At 38.2% G+C, this 14,789-nt stretch overlaps 1 protein-coding gene across 3 annotated transcripts in view; it reads right to left on the minus strand.

Moving 5' to 3' along the window:
• The window catches only part of LOC127951102 (SPRY domain-containing SOCS box protein 4), a 67,869-nt gene extending 54,205 nt beyond the window's left edge, over window positions 1-13,664 (minus strand). Inside the window, exons 1-2 of one of the 3 annotated variants that reach the window (XM_052548759.1) lie at window positions 13,428-13,664; window positions 13,170-13,294 (exon numbers count right to left, since the gene is read on the minus strand). The gene's annotated coding sequence lies outside the window, so the exon portion shown is untranslated. Of the gene's footprint in view, window positions 1-3,724; window positions 3,810-13,169; window positions 13,314-13,427 lie in introns of those variants that run through there. The other 2 variants (XM_052548762.1, XM_052548763.1) reach the window with 2 other exon arrangements.
• Window positions 13,665-14,789: the final 1,125 nt, after the last annotated feature.

Below are 14,789 nucleotides of genomic sequence, written 5' to 3' on the forward strand. Positions count from 1 at the left end.
AAAACTAGGGCAAATAAAGAGCTAGGTATAATAAGTGTACTACAGACGTCTCATGTCACCTCACAATGGCAGCACTCTCCGCCGAACAGGTCTGTCAATTCACTACTAAATTTCCCAAGGGGCTTTGCAACAGAGTTTGGCACTTCTAGGCCCCTGGTGTGTGGAGCGCTGGGGGTTTGTGTGTCGTCTGCTCTACCTGAATTAACCAATGACGAGCACTGTGCAAACTAGGTCACAGGGTACGGTCAGCGACACTGGAGTGCTGATGACTCCCCTGATAGTACGATAGACTGATAAAAATGCAGGTTTTGTGGCAGCTTGATAGCTGTGTTTCTAACCTCTTGTCGCCTCATTGTAAGAGTTTCCTATTTTTCTGTGCACTGTATACTCAAGAGGTGTCAAATGCAGCATAATGCTGACAAGTGAGCTCTGTAAAAGCGTCACAGGCTTGTCAAATGTAACAAAAACTTGAACACAAAAAACACAAAATGACTTTTGGTTCAGATTTAAAAGTTTACACATGAAGGTTGTTTTTTTTTTTTGTACTACTGTTCAAAAGTTTGGTGGGTCAATAAGTATTTATGTGAATGATATATTTAGCAAGGATGCATTAAACTGATCACAACTTTCTATTATTATGAACTCCTTAAAATAAAATGATTTGAATGATTTGTGATTTCTACAAAAAAATAAAAATTAAATAAATAAATAAATAAATAAGCAGTGCTAATTTTTCAGCCTTATATAACATTTTATGCTGATAATATGTATTATGTTTAGCATGAAATCAGCATATTAGAATGATTTCTGGAAGATCATGTGACACTAAAGACTGAAGTAACAGCTTCCAAAAATACAGCTTTGCTATTATAATAAAATGTAAAAAATATATTCAAATAGAAAAATAAATAAATAATAATAATAATAAAAAAAAAAAAATTTAAAACTCACTGATTGTAAACTTTTGAACAGGATTAAATCTCATATAATAATTATTAAAACCCTATGAAAATGACTTAAAACAATGAGATAATGTTTTACAATAATCTAACATTTCAGTAGTTCTTTTAAAAAGTATTCCTAAAATTTTAATTCAATGTTTTATTTGCTATTTATTTGTATATAGTCTTTAAAAAAAATTCCAGTAATTATTTGAAATATAAATCACTCTTTAAATATGTAAGCACCCAAATTCAATATAAAATAATATACAATATAAAATTAACACAATTCACCTACGTTTCAATAAATGTGTTTACATGCACAACAAAACACTGATAACTATCACAAACCTGCTCATTATAATCCAGACAACAGTTTACATAAGATTTTGAAACCATCAACAAGACGTGTACATGACACTTTGTTGGGTACACTATTAAGCATAATCAGAGTATAATTGTGCATGTAAACAGTAGTGCTGGAGCTCAAACAAACAGAGCACCACAGAGCCAGTATGTATATACTTTTCTTGAAAAATGACATATGATGGGCATACCTGAAGTTATACATTAAACTCAAACAAAAAGAGTGTTGCAGGCAGAAAAGAGAATGTGTAAATCTTTGTTTATTGATGGGAAAGTGCATGTTGCATTTGGCAAGATCCTACACTGCTGAGAACACTTCATTTCTTTCCTATAGTGATTCCCATTTTCATGAAATGTACAGGTAACCTGCTTGAATCTTCTTTCAATCTGTAATGGAATACAGTAACCTTTTTAAATTACATTACGTCATTCTAAGAATCCTGTTACTTCTCAACCATGGGTTTATCACATTGTTGCATGTATCAAATAACACCTTCCTGAGAACTGTAAATGCATGACCATGATAGCTAAGATAACGCATTATGCATGACCTAGCAGGTGGGCTGCTTGAAGACCATTGCCCAGGTCATTTCCACATCCTCTGTAGGTGAAAAGGACCTGATGAAGGTTATTCAGCACACAGCTGATGATTTTCCTTCGAGAGAGTGGATAGTACCGTTCCTCTTTGTTATCACCTGCTACTATTAGTTGAGCCTTGACTTGAACTCTACTGACTTGACTCGTGTTTTTTTAATGCGCACTATGTGAATTGTTTAACTCATAGGAACATGAATACTTAATTCAAATTAATTCAGTGACTGTAAGTAACAGGAAATGTTTGTACGTAAATGGAACGGACCGTGAAATCCTGCTTTTACCTTTCTTTCGATAGCTTTAACATTCTCTCTCCATATCTCTATCTCAAGCTCTTCTCATTCTCTTTTACGTGCTTGATCTTCACACAAACTGACAGCTATCTTCTCTCTCTCTCTCTCTCTTCCCTGAAGCACAGTAACGTGTTGCTAAAGGTGACCCAGCCTGAAATCAATAGGTGCTGCCTGAATTAGTCAGAGACATATGAGGTGGAGTGTAAGCCGAGATTCAGCAAAGCTTTTGGCGCAAACAAATCCTGTGTTCGTTCTCTCTTCCTCTCATTTTCTGTGAGTGGGAAAACAATGAATGACACCATCAAAACGTTAAGATTAAAGGGATATTCCATCCAAACGGAAAATTTTGCCATAATTTTCTCACCCTCAAGTCCGTTGCAAACCTGTAGTACTTACTTTTGTGGAACAAAAAATAGAGAAGATTTTTTGAAGAACGTTGGGAACCAACATTAGAGCTCATTGATATTCATTTGGACAAAAAAAAAACAGACATTTCTCAAAATATATTCTTTAAATGTATTCTGTAAAGATGGACAGTCATACAGGGTTGGAATTACATGAGGGGAGTAAATGATGACAAAATGTATCAGTACTGAAGTCAGATGGGATGGGTTGGGATGGATAGATGGATGGATAAAAAAAACAGAGACAACATGATAGACAGAATGACAGAACAATCAATAGTTGGACAAATTGATGGATAGACAGACGGTTGGATGGATGAAACAACAGACAGACAGACAGCAGAATTAATGGATGGACAGAAGGAACAATATACAGACAGACAGCAGGATGAACGGATGGAACAACAGTCAGGATAGACAAGCAGGATGGGTGGATGGACGGACAGACAGACGGAACAACAGACAGACAGACAGCAGGACGGACGACAAAATGAGAGATAGAACAAAAGACAGACTGCACTATAGAATGATAGAACAATGGAGGAATGGATGGACAGAAAGAATGACAAATAGAACAAAACAACTATAGATAGAATGATAGACATCAGAGGGAAGAGGTGTGTGTGCGCTGACAAGCATTAGTGTGTGTCTCTGTGTGTGTGTAATCTTTGTATCTGTGTTGTGACTTCCATTGAACATGTTCCAAGTTTAATTTAGCATATGATTTATTATGAAAATAGCTTGAATCTGAAGTGCAACAGCTTATTAACCACAAATGATCAGCTGCAGGTGCATCTGAATGAACACACACACACACACACACACACACACACACTGGCTGCAGATAGAAGAGCCAGACTTTGTACATTGTTCTTAAAATCCTGGTTCATTTCGGACTACATGATAGGCCACTACCTTTCTTCTTTTTCTATTCTTTTCTCACATTGATTTTTATGTTCTAAATTGGGAGGAAAGGTTGTAATCCTTCTTATTCTCACACAAAATGTTAAAGATTTAGGAGTCAAATTCACACCAGTCTGCCAGGTGAATAAAGGTCTAATAAGAGCCTCAGTTCTAAATTTAGACCTAGTTTACAGACACAACACAAGACAACACCATGTATTACCTTCAGATATCTACTTTGAGTAGCAGCAAACACATCAGTTGATGCTGGTGTATAGGCACAAGAGTTTCTGACCCAGTTTTGTTCCCCCAAACGTGAAGAAAAATGAATGAATAAATAAATGAGAGGAAGGGGGCTGTGTTGCGTTTGGTGAACTCTGCTCATGGCATTGTTAATGATTAATGCCTCTCCTCTTAAGGGCAGCTGCTTCCTGTGTGTTATATCACTCCAGTGTTGGATACAAGTGACGTAAGTGCAACTCAATTACACAGCACAATAAACTCTCAAATGCACACAACATCCATTCGTTATCCTACAAATAAATAAATTGGAGCAGTCAATAACACAAACGCATGTATAAAGATGCTAAAGACATCTAAACAGTGTGCCATCAATAAGGCAAGCAATCACTTGTGACCTTGCAGCAAATGTAAGCTTTGCTGTCTTTACATTTACATTTAGTCATTTTGCAGAAGCTTTTATCCAAAGCAACTTACATTAGGGCAGGGATTCCGAGCTGCCACCAGGGAAAAATGCGAGAGGAAAAATGTAATGGCGGTCTGTTTTTTTTTTATGGGATTTTTCCATACAATAAAAAACATGAACAGTAAACATTTTCTTTGTAATCGCTTTTATTTTAAATAAAAACTATAATTTATTAGTTTTCGATGGAAACTTAGAAGACAGATAATGTCTTCAACGCACTGTTCTTATTTTATGTACTGCAGGCTATGCGTGCCAACTCGTTTCATTCATTCCATAATATATATTATAAATATGCTTAACTGGCTGATGGTGGGACGCATTTGAATTCGTGACGGGCTGCGATAGAGATGATGCTGCTGCTAGCTCCATGGCCATTTAATAGGCCTAGCCTATTACGCGGCTGAAAATAACCGTGCTTTCTGTAACTGAGCCTGTGTCTGTCACTCGTCCTCTTAAAAGTGGAAGCTTGTGCGTAGCTTTGTTGCATTATACAGTATTGAAACTTTGTTGATGTTCTTTGTTCATGACTCTTTATATGGCGATAAAAGACAGCTTTGTTGCGGTTTTTTTTAAAGTGGGGATTGGGGGTCCGCCAACCCGGTTGGGACATAGAAGGGGGTGCGCAGGAAAAAAGTTTGGGAACCACTGCATTAGGGGAACACAAAGCAAATCTTCTTAAAGAGGCAAACAAGACACAGGAAGTGCTGGTAATACCAAGTTTCAGGCTTGTCAAGTAGCATCGAAAGATATTCGTTTTCTGCTGTCACTTGAAAACTGTCAGGGATTCAGCATTCTAGATAGGGGAGAGAGGATCATTCAAGGGATGGTGAGCCTCTCTGTCAAGGTACCATGAAGCATCGCTCACTAGTGGATCTCAGACTTCTGGAGGGGATGTAGATTTTTATTAGTGAGTGGAAGTAGGAGGGTGCTGAGCTTGTGACTGTTCTAAATGCAAGCATCAATGTCCTGAACTTGATGCTAGCCACAACCGGTAGCCAGTGCAAGGAGATAAAGAGAGGTGTGACATGGGCTCTTTTCGGCTTATAAAAGACCAGTTGTGCCACTGTATTCTGAATCATTTGTAGAGGTTTGATTGTGCTTGATGGAAGTCCAGCCAGAAGAGCACTGCAGCAGTCCAGCCTAGAAATGACAAGGGTCTGGACAAGAAGTTGTGCAATGTGTCTATAAGAAAGGGCCTGATTTTCCTGATGTTTTGCAATGTAAATCTGCAAGAACGAGCAGTCTTTGCAATGTGGTCTTTGAAGATCTGCTGTCTTTATTTGACAGAACACAGGCTCAGGCATCACAGGCGCTTCACTTACCCAAAATAGATGAATGCTATAGGTCTGCACACACAGTCACACCTCATTTAACAGCTATCAGACAAAAACATCTCAAATTAGCCTTTCCTACATAAAAACACTGACTTGCTATGTTACAACACGTACATCAAGATAAACAATATTTATTGTGTAAATAAGAACACATCTGGCAGCACTGGAAATAGTTTGCCTTTCTGGACGTAATACATTAAAATAACTTAAAGCTGTAGTCTGTAACTTTTGATGCTCTAGCTAAAAAACAAAAAAAAGTTACGGACTGCAGCTCTGATTGGTTGTTTCTTACTGCTCCCGGTAAGAAACAACCAATCAGAGCTGCGGTCTGTAACTTTTTTTTGTGTTCAAAGTATGCAAAATGTATATAATAAGCGAGTACACCATGAATCCATTTTCCAAACCATGTTTTTGGCCTGTCCTGAATCACTAGGGTACACCTATAATAAGTGTTTATATTCAGACTATTTCGATTGCTTCAGGGGTACCGCGGCCAAGTAACCCAGTAACTTTGTGATTCTTCATAGACATAAACAGAGAGAAGTATCTCTGGCTACAATGTCTTTCCGCAACACGCAAGCAGTTCTGTTTATTAACCGCTAGAGCGTCAAAAGTTACCGACTACAGCTTTCAATCTTTCAAAAGTTTTTTTTAGCTTGACAAATATTTTTTTTTTTTTTTTTTTTTTTTGAAATTGAAAACTTGCACATTAACAAAAGACAACAACATTAAAGGGGGGAGGGGGTGAAATGCTATTTCATGCATACTGAGTTTTTTACACTGTTAAAGAGTTGGATTCCCATGCTAAACATGGACAAAGTTTCAAAAATTTACTTGTTTGTCACAAGTTTCGGAAAGTTTTTTTTCGAGTATGGCTCTGTGTGACGTTAGATGAAGCGGAATTTCCTTATATGGGTCCTAAGGGCACGTCTGCCGGAAGAGTGCGCGCTCCCATATAGCAGAGCACTGAGAGGCTGAGCACAGACATTCACTGATCAGAGCGAGAGCGTCGCGAAAAGTCACAAAATAAGTGTGTTTTTGGTTGCCAGGGCAAGACAACCCTGCACAGATTACCAAAAGAGAAACAGCATTAAGGGACCAGTGGATGGAGTTTATTTTTACAGAGCATCAATGGAGTTCCCTGCATTTCGAAGATGCTTGTTTTACAAACAAGGCCCAGTTTGACGACGGATTTGCATATCGTTTATTTCTTAAGGATGATGCAATCCCAATGAAAAAGGGTCACGATCGTGTGTTGGAACCGCAGGCGGTGAGTAAAACTGCTTAAAATATCTCTGCCTCCTTGTTAGTGCATCCGCCTCCCATGCCGGAGACCCAGGTTCGAGCCCCGATCGGAGCGAGTCTTGCTGCTGCTGCTCTCGTTCAGTTTCAGCCTCGGGCTCTGTTTTTCGATCATAAATAAATGGCTGAATCTGACTGTTAGCCATGGTTTGTTTTGGATGATGTTTTTTTGTCCTCATGGTAATGTCACAACTTCCAAACACCCTCAACGCCAAAGTCTACTGGCACTCGTGATTCTTTAGCTTAGCCCACACGTCACGCCTCCAGCCGGTCGTGTTTTTCCGGGAAAAATCGATACAGACTACCTTTCTCTTATGAATATAATAAAACTAAAGACTTTTTGGAGTTATGAAGGATGCAGTACTACCCTATAGGTACTCAAGATTAACAGGATATTAAGAGCATTTCACCCCCCCTTTAACATGTCAACATCACCTATTTGGTGTTTGGGGTGAAACGTGCCTCGCTCAGACACAATGCAGTAACAACAGAAACAGAATGGACACTTCCTAAACATCTGCAGAAGAAAATTGCTTTTATTCCACGTTTCATTTAATTACTGATATGGGTATCCTTCTGAATCGTCCCAATGTTAAATTACATTTAATATTTTTTTTGCAAAGAGCAAACACACTACCTGTGAATAAACACTGTTACTCATTCCACATTTTACATACTTAAAGGCAGGGATGCCCATTATATAAATATACTGGCCAGTGGCAGACCATGGCCAATATTTAGTTCCATCCCTTACAGAAAAACCACAAGAATTTCACATTTCTGTAAGGGATACTATTTTATTTAAATAAATAAAGGAAAAACACAAAACTTTTAAATAAACTATATTCAATTAATATTATAAATGTTATAAATTACATTTTCTAAAGAATGTATTAATTTACGTTACAAGTATGGATGCACCGATCATGATTTTTCATGGCCGATTCCGATACCGATTTCCGATTTATTTTTTTTATCTTTTAAGCAACAAACAAGAAAGAAGGAAAGTGTGCATAAACAGATTACATTCAGCATTTACACATTTAGGTTAGGTTAGATGTTTTACATTCAAACATACAAACACCAACAATCACGGACCAGGGAGAACTCAACAGAACGGGTATTTAAACAATCAGGAGGTGATGAGGGAACTGGAAACAGGTGGGAAGAATCAAATAAACAAAACTAGGAGGAAGGTGACCAAAAAAGGAAACAGAAAGTTCATGAACGTGACACACGGTCTACCCGTGTTCAAGGCACGGACCGGTACAGTATAAGCTCGTGCAGCTTCAGTGCGCAGGAAAGGCTCTTATTTGTGCGTCAGTACACCAACGGCTGATCGCTTCCTGCTATCTGTGCCTCAGACATGAAGCTTTGCATTTCCAGTACTGATCGGCTGCCCGTGTCCTGCACACAGATTTCGAAATACTCTTCCACACGAATGACAAAGCGAACGATTACAATGTATTCTGTGCACGCGAGCGAACTTCCGGAAAAATCGGCTGGAAAAAAGACCGCGTATTTTAAGCAAAAACCGGCCGGTTCCGATTTATGGCCGGTCAACCGGTGCATCCCTAGTTACAAGCATTTATAAAGATTAACTTTAAGATTAATTTTAAGGTGGGATCATTGGGAGTTTTGGCCACTATTAAGCCACCAATGATCACCCCAAACATCCAGTCCACTCTGACTGGCCTATATATCCCTCCGATGGCATGATGGAAGTACTATAAAACTAAGCCAACAGTTTTTGCATTAAACCTTGAATAACTTTAAAAGTGGACATTGATGATAAAAATCTCGAAAGCTATTACATGGTGGTCAGGCCACAATGAATCATAGATAGTATGCAAATGTATAATAAGGTTTGTTCACATTTACCCAATGCTTGGTGAAAAATTTGAGCAAAATCTATTCATTTCAACACAGGTTGGGGGTTTTGCATGAAATTTTTGTGCCAAAAAACAGAGAGCTAATTGTATTGAAAGAGACTTTTGTGTAAGTGTTGCTTAATACATTGGTATACTAATCCCAATTAAATTTAGCTGAAATATTGTTCATATGATTGCACCTTCAAAGAGCTCTAATGAAGACAAATAACCCCAAAACATAGAAGATAAACAAAAGAACAAATAAGACCTCTTCCCGAGGCAGCTCGCTCTCTTTAAGGTGTATGACACAGTGATGTAAATATAGTTTATTGGAGCCTGTGCCATGTCGTGGCGGATGTGGACAGGTTCTGTCAGGCATGGCCTGTTCTGTGTCTGGCACTTTCTGAGCGTCAGAACCACAATGTATGTCAGCATTGGACTCCCAAGGGGTGAGGCTGCAGAGTGCTGAATGGTGCTGTTTGTGAGACTGGATGGGTGGGATTGGAGTGTGAAAGTGTGTGTGCTCAAGGCTGTGTGGTGGCGTGGACTCTTGCTGAGCTTGCGTCCCCCACTGTGCCTGACAGCGGTAGCTCAAAACATGCCAGCCTGATGGGGGAAAACAGAGAGCTGAAAAAGCACAGAAAGCTAAAACCAGAGAGGGAACAAGTGAAGTGAATAAAAAATATCTAGCCCTTTTTGCTGGCAAAGTGAAATGTTTCATAAAGAGATTGTACTGCATTGTTAGGCACTACATAAGCAGCTATGTAAAAAACATCTATGACAATGGCATAACATATGATCTGAGAAGTGCGGAACAGGCTGGTGAGCACTTTGTTTTCATCACAAAGACTAGCCATCCTCTCACCCATCCTGTTCTGCTGTTACGCCTCAGACATATTTAGCACCACCGGAAGGAAAGAAGAGCCAGCAGTATCATTTTCCAACCAGTGTGTAATTCAGAGACCCTTTTATGCATTCTGCTTTGCTTTACTCTTCCAGAGAGAGAGAGAGAGAGAGAGAGAGAGAGAGAGAGTCAGAGACAGAAAGGCAGAGACTTTATACCGAGAGCCCATCTGTCAGTCTCTTTTCTGAATATGTCCATATAATTCTATTTTATTACTCCCAAAAGGAAAATAGGATGAAAGAGGAAAAGAAAAAGGAAAATTAACTGAAAGGAAACCGGCGCAAGTGTGAAACCTCAATGAAATTAAAGAATGAGGTAAAGAGAGGAATGTTCGCTAATAAGTACTTGGGTAACGGACAACCTAAAGAGATGAAAGATAAGACATGGGTTAAAAAGAACACATGTACGTTGTCTAGCAGAATTTAACCTCAAAGTCACGGACAAGCTGTTAGCGCACATTATTAACTAACAAAAAAATATTTAAAAAAAATTAAAATAAATCTAGATGAAAACATTTTTAATGCCTGAAATTAAAACAGAAAATTCATGTTTATTTTTTTTTATTTGTAAGTTAAACAAACTATATTAAATAGATTATATACAGTATACACACACAGTGGTGGCCTAACCTATTACAATATTTTCACCAGCTAAAAAATGGTTTTAAGTCAGTTCTATCTTTTGTTGTAGTGTGTCAGCAGGAAAAATCAGTTTACATTTCAAACTTCTTGGAAATGTAGCCCGAGTTCTTCTGGATTAAAGCCTCGTTCACACCAAGAACGATAACTATAAAGGTAACTATAAAGATAACGATATTAGCGTCCACACCAGCGAACGATATCGTCTGTTTATTCTGAGCTCACGTGCGTCTGCCGCTTTAAATCCTCGAGCTCGTTATAGCAGGATGGATTCTGAATGGATGTCAATGTTTCTATCGTTCATCAGAAAATGAAAATCGTTCTGAAAGTGATTCCAACGATATCGTTTCTCTTTGCCTTTATCATTATAACTGGTGTGGACTCTGCTATTCTTTAATATTGAGAATGATTTTTAGAACTATATCTTTATCGCTATGTTCATAGTTATCGTGCTTGGTGTGAACGGGCCTTTAGTCTGTCTCAATTTCTGTTTCTTCATGTCATTCCAGACAGACTGGATGATTATTATGATGAGATCAGATCTCTGTGTGGAGCACTGGCTGTTGTCAGACTCCTTGTGCAAACAAAAATCTCTCTGGATTATTACAATTAACGGCAAAATGAATGTTTGGAAACTCATTTTTCCTACTGACACGCTACAGTAAAATATAGAAATAACTTTAAACAATTTTTAGCTGGTGAAAATACCGTTTTAATTGTTCTAATAATTTTGGGCACCACTGTGTGTGTGCTCCCAACATGATGTGGTCTTGAATGACAAAAGACTTTTAACAAAATAAAAAATGGCCGCGAGGAATCCCCCTCCATTTAAGTGAAATTCCACCAGCGGCACATTCTCCTGAAGGGAAATACATTTGCATTTTCATAAGGACTCGATAGTCATCCAACCGACACAATGATGAAGCTTTTATCTGCAAATGGAGAGGGAATGGAGAAGCGAAACAGATAACGTGACGGGAGGAATGAGACTATTTAAACTTACACAGAGGGACTGTCTGCGTGACAAAACTGTGATAAGGGGAATACGTTGAGAAACTGGAGTAGATTTCAGCCATTTCCGTGCAAAATAACAATGGGTCAAATAATACGTGAAATAAGATTTCACAGTTGACGATGGAAACCCATGTTTGACACAACGCAAAGAGAAAATAATCCATATAAAAACGCTTTGTGAGGAATTCAAGTGCGAAAACCACGTACACGCGGATCACAAGATAAAGAAACCATTGGAAAGAGTGAGTGCACAGGCCACAGGGTTGCCAGGTTTACAGAACAAAACCCGCCCAATTGCTGCTCAAACCTAGCCCAAAATCAGGTTTTTGGTGGTGGGTATAGGTTGGGTAGCTCCCCATTAAAAATCATGTTCTGGGGGGTAAACTACACGTTTTTTGATGGGGATCCCAGGTAAAATTAAAATCTCGGGCTAAATATCGCATTATTGGTGTCGCTTCATTAGGCCTATTCGCGGACATGAAAAAAAGCCCGCAGAAACATTATTTACCTGACCAGGCCTTGACTTTTGTTCTATTATTAATATAAAATAAGAAATAATTATTATACACAGTTTAACAAAAAAATAATAATAATAATAAATAAATAAAAAAAAAAAATATATATATATATATATATATATATATATATATATATATATTATACCTGAATTGTTTTAAATGAGTAGAAATAAATTCAGTTGAAAATTAGAGAATGTTTATTATTGTTCTCAAGTAGCTTGTGCAGACCAGTCATATGTTTCACTAGGTTGAAGAAATATTTTAAAGTGAAAGTTCTTATAATTTTGGCCACCACTGTGTGTGTGTGTGTGTGTGTGTGTGTGTGGGTGTATAGATAGATAGATAAATAAATGTAAAACTACAAATTACACTGAAAAGACAAATTAGTAATAAATAAAATGAAGTTAAAATATATATTAAATGGTTTTTAATTTACTTTATTAATTCAATTTTTTCAAAATTCAAAACTTTAATAAGACTGGTGCCCTGGTGCTTATGCAGTGATTCCAGTTTCGAGCCTGGTTCATAACATTTCCAATCCTTCACATCATTTCCTGTCCTCTCTGCCCTGAAACATACCAAAAGACCAAGATGAAAATTGTAAAAAATCAAATGAAAGCTCAGAGAAACAGCATCACCAGCTGTCCTAAGATAACCAGACTCCGGTAGTGACTAGTCTGTCTGTTCAGAGAGACAGATAAATGGCCACTGTCACAATGGTGCAGCCTCCCTCCACCCCTTATGACAGCGCATCCGTCAGTCTCACAGAGACCAGCATCAAATTATCCAAATTAAAACGGGCTTTAAGCGGCATCTGGCCCCATCCCTAAGGAACCCAAAACAGCTGAGCTCAAAGCAGACTTTGAAAAAGATGCAATGTCCCCCTCGTATAAAAACAAAGACCACATCACATGGTACGATGCCAGCCGAAATGAATCAGGGTTACAGGTCAAATAGGTTCATATGGCTCATTCAGATCAGTTTGTACTATATTATGGTGGTCTATATCAGGGCTATCAATGTATAACTGGTCCAAGATCACAACATATGCAGGAAATCAGGACTGAAAGCATAAATAGGCATTTTTGTGCTCATTTCCCTTTTAAATAATAGTGCACACTTAAGTATAGGCCTACATAAGGTGACAACAGTAACCATAATAACAATGTTTTTTTTTTTTTTTACACAGAACATAGTCATTATCTCTTTTCAAAGAAGAATGTGCATAGATAGACAGTTAGGTAGATAGATAAATAGTCTACAAAGTTTCTCAGCACATCAAAAATCTTTACATATTTTCAAAACAAGTTCCCCTTATTTTATTTGAAGACAAGCCTTTTCTCATTAATAATGAATAACTTACATTTGAAAGGGCCCCTACCTCACTGAAACAGCTGGCTCCCAACATGATGGGGTCTTGAATGACAAAAGACTTTTAACAAAGTAAAAAATGACCGCGAGGAATCCCCCTCCATCTCAGTGAAATTCCACCAGCGGCACATTCTCCTGAAGGGAAATACATTTGCATTTCCATAAGGACTCGATAGGCATCCAGTCGACACAATGATGAAGCTTATATCTGCAAATGGAGAGGCGAAACAGATAACGTGACGGGAGGAATGAGACTATTTAAACTTACACAGAGGGACTGTCTGCCTGACAAAACTGTGATAAGCGGAATACGTTGAGAAACTGGAGTAGATTTCAGCCATTTCCGTGTAAAATAACAATGGGTCAAATAATACGTGAAATAAGATTTCACAGTTGACGATGGGAACCGATGTTTGACACAAACACAACGCATGGAAGAAAATAATCCACATCTAGACGTTTTGTGAGGAAATCAAGTGCGCGAGCAAAGCGTCGAACGAAAACCACGTACGCGCGCGATCGCATGATGAAGAAACCGTTGGAAAGAGCGAGTGCACAGGCCTCAGGGTTGCCAGGTTTACACAACAAAACCCGCCAAATTGCTGCTCAAACCTAGCCCAAAATTAGGCCAATCACGTTTTTGGTTGTGGGGTTTGGTGGCGGGTATAGGTTGAGTAGTTCCCCGTAAAAATCGCGTTCTTGGGGGTAAAATACACGATTTTCGGCGGGGATCCCGGGTAAAATTAAAATATCGTGCTAAATATCGCATTATTGGTCTCCCTTCTTTAGGCCAACATTATTAAAGCAGCCTACTTGCCAACACTGACAGGCCTTCACTTTTGTTCCATTATTAATTATTATTTAATTATTATACAGTTTAACTATATATATATATATATATATATATATATATATATATATATATATATATGAATCGAGGCCACATTTTTAGAACAATTCCTAAAATGTGCTTGTTGCATGACTGTCACCTTTAGTGGAAGTTCTGGTATCCCACCATTCAAATGAACTTAAAATAACCTTTCTGTCGAGAAAAGAAAGTGGAAATCAATGTGTGATGTTAAACCAAATGGAGGACTTCCATTGTATAGAGCTACAGAAGGAATAGCTGTCATACTGGATATTCTCATAAGTGGACTGTACAGACACAGTGGACTGTACAGACACATTCTAGACTTGTTTTCTGCATAATTTACAGTGACTTTGCAGTGTCTTAATGGTGAGCAATCCTTTGGCACATGCTTGTCATGTAAGGTGATTTACAGTACAGTCATTAGAAACATTTTCCCTGGAGCAACATGACGTTGAATTCTTTGTCTGACGTGAACACAAAGAGCCATTAGTAACTCAGGTCATTAGTCACTCCTACCTACCTACCTGGATTAAAGCCATACACACTTTTTTTTCTCTCATTCTGTTCTCAGCGCACAGAAAAACACATATACACATAGCATAAAAGCCTTTATGTCAAGGTGTTCTGCAGTCATGTTTGCACAGCTGTTTGCCAGTCTGTTGTGGCAACTAAAGGCTTTTTTTTTTTTTTTTTGCATGATGTTGGAGTGTATTCTCCTGTATACATTGACTGAGTAACCTGAGCAGTTCAACAAGGACA

The sequence above is a fragment of the Carassius gibelio genome, chromosome B2, assembly GCF_023724105.1.
Source record: "Carassius gibelio isolate Cgi1373 ecotype wild population from Czech Republic chromosome B2, carGib1.2-hapl.c, whole genome shotgun sequence".
Taxonomy (NCBI): Eukaryota; Metazoa; Chordata; class Actinopteri; order Cypriniformes; family Cyprinidae; genus Carassius; species Carassius gibelio.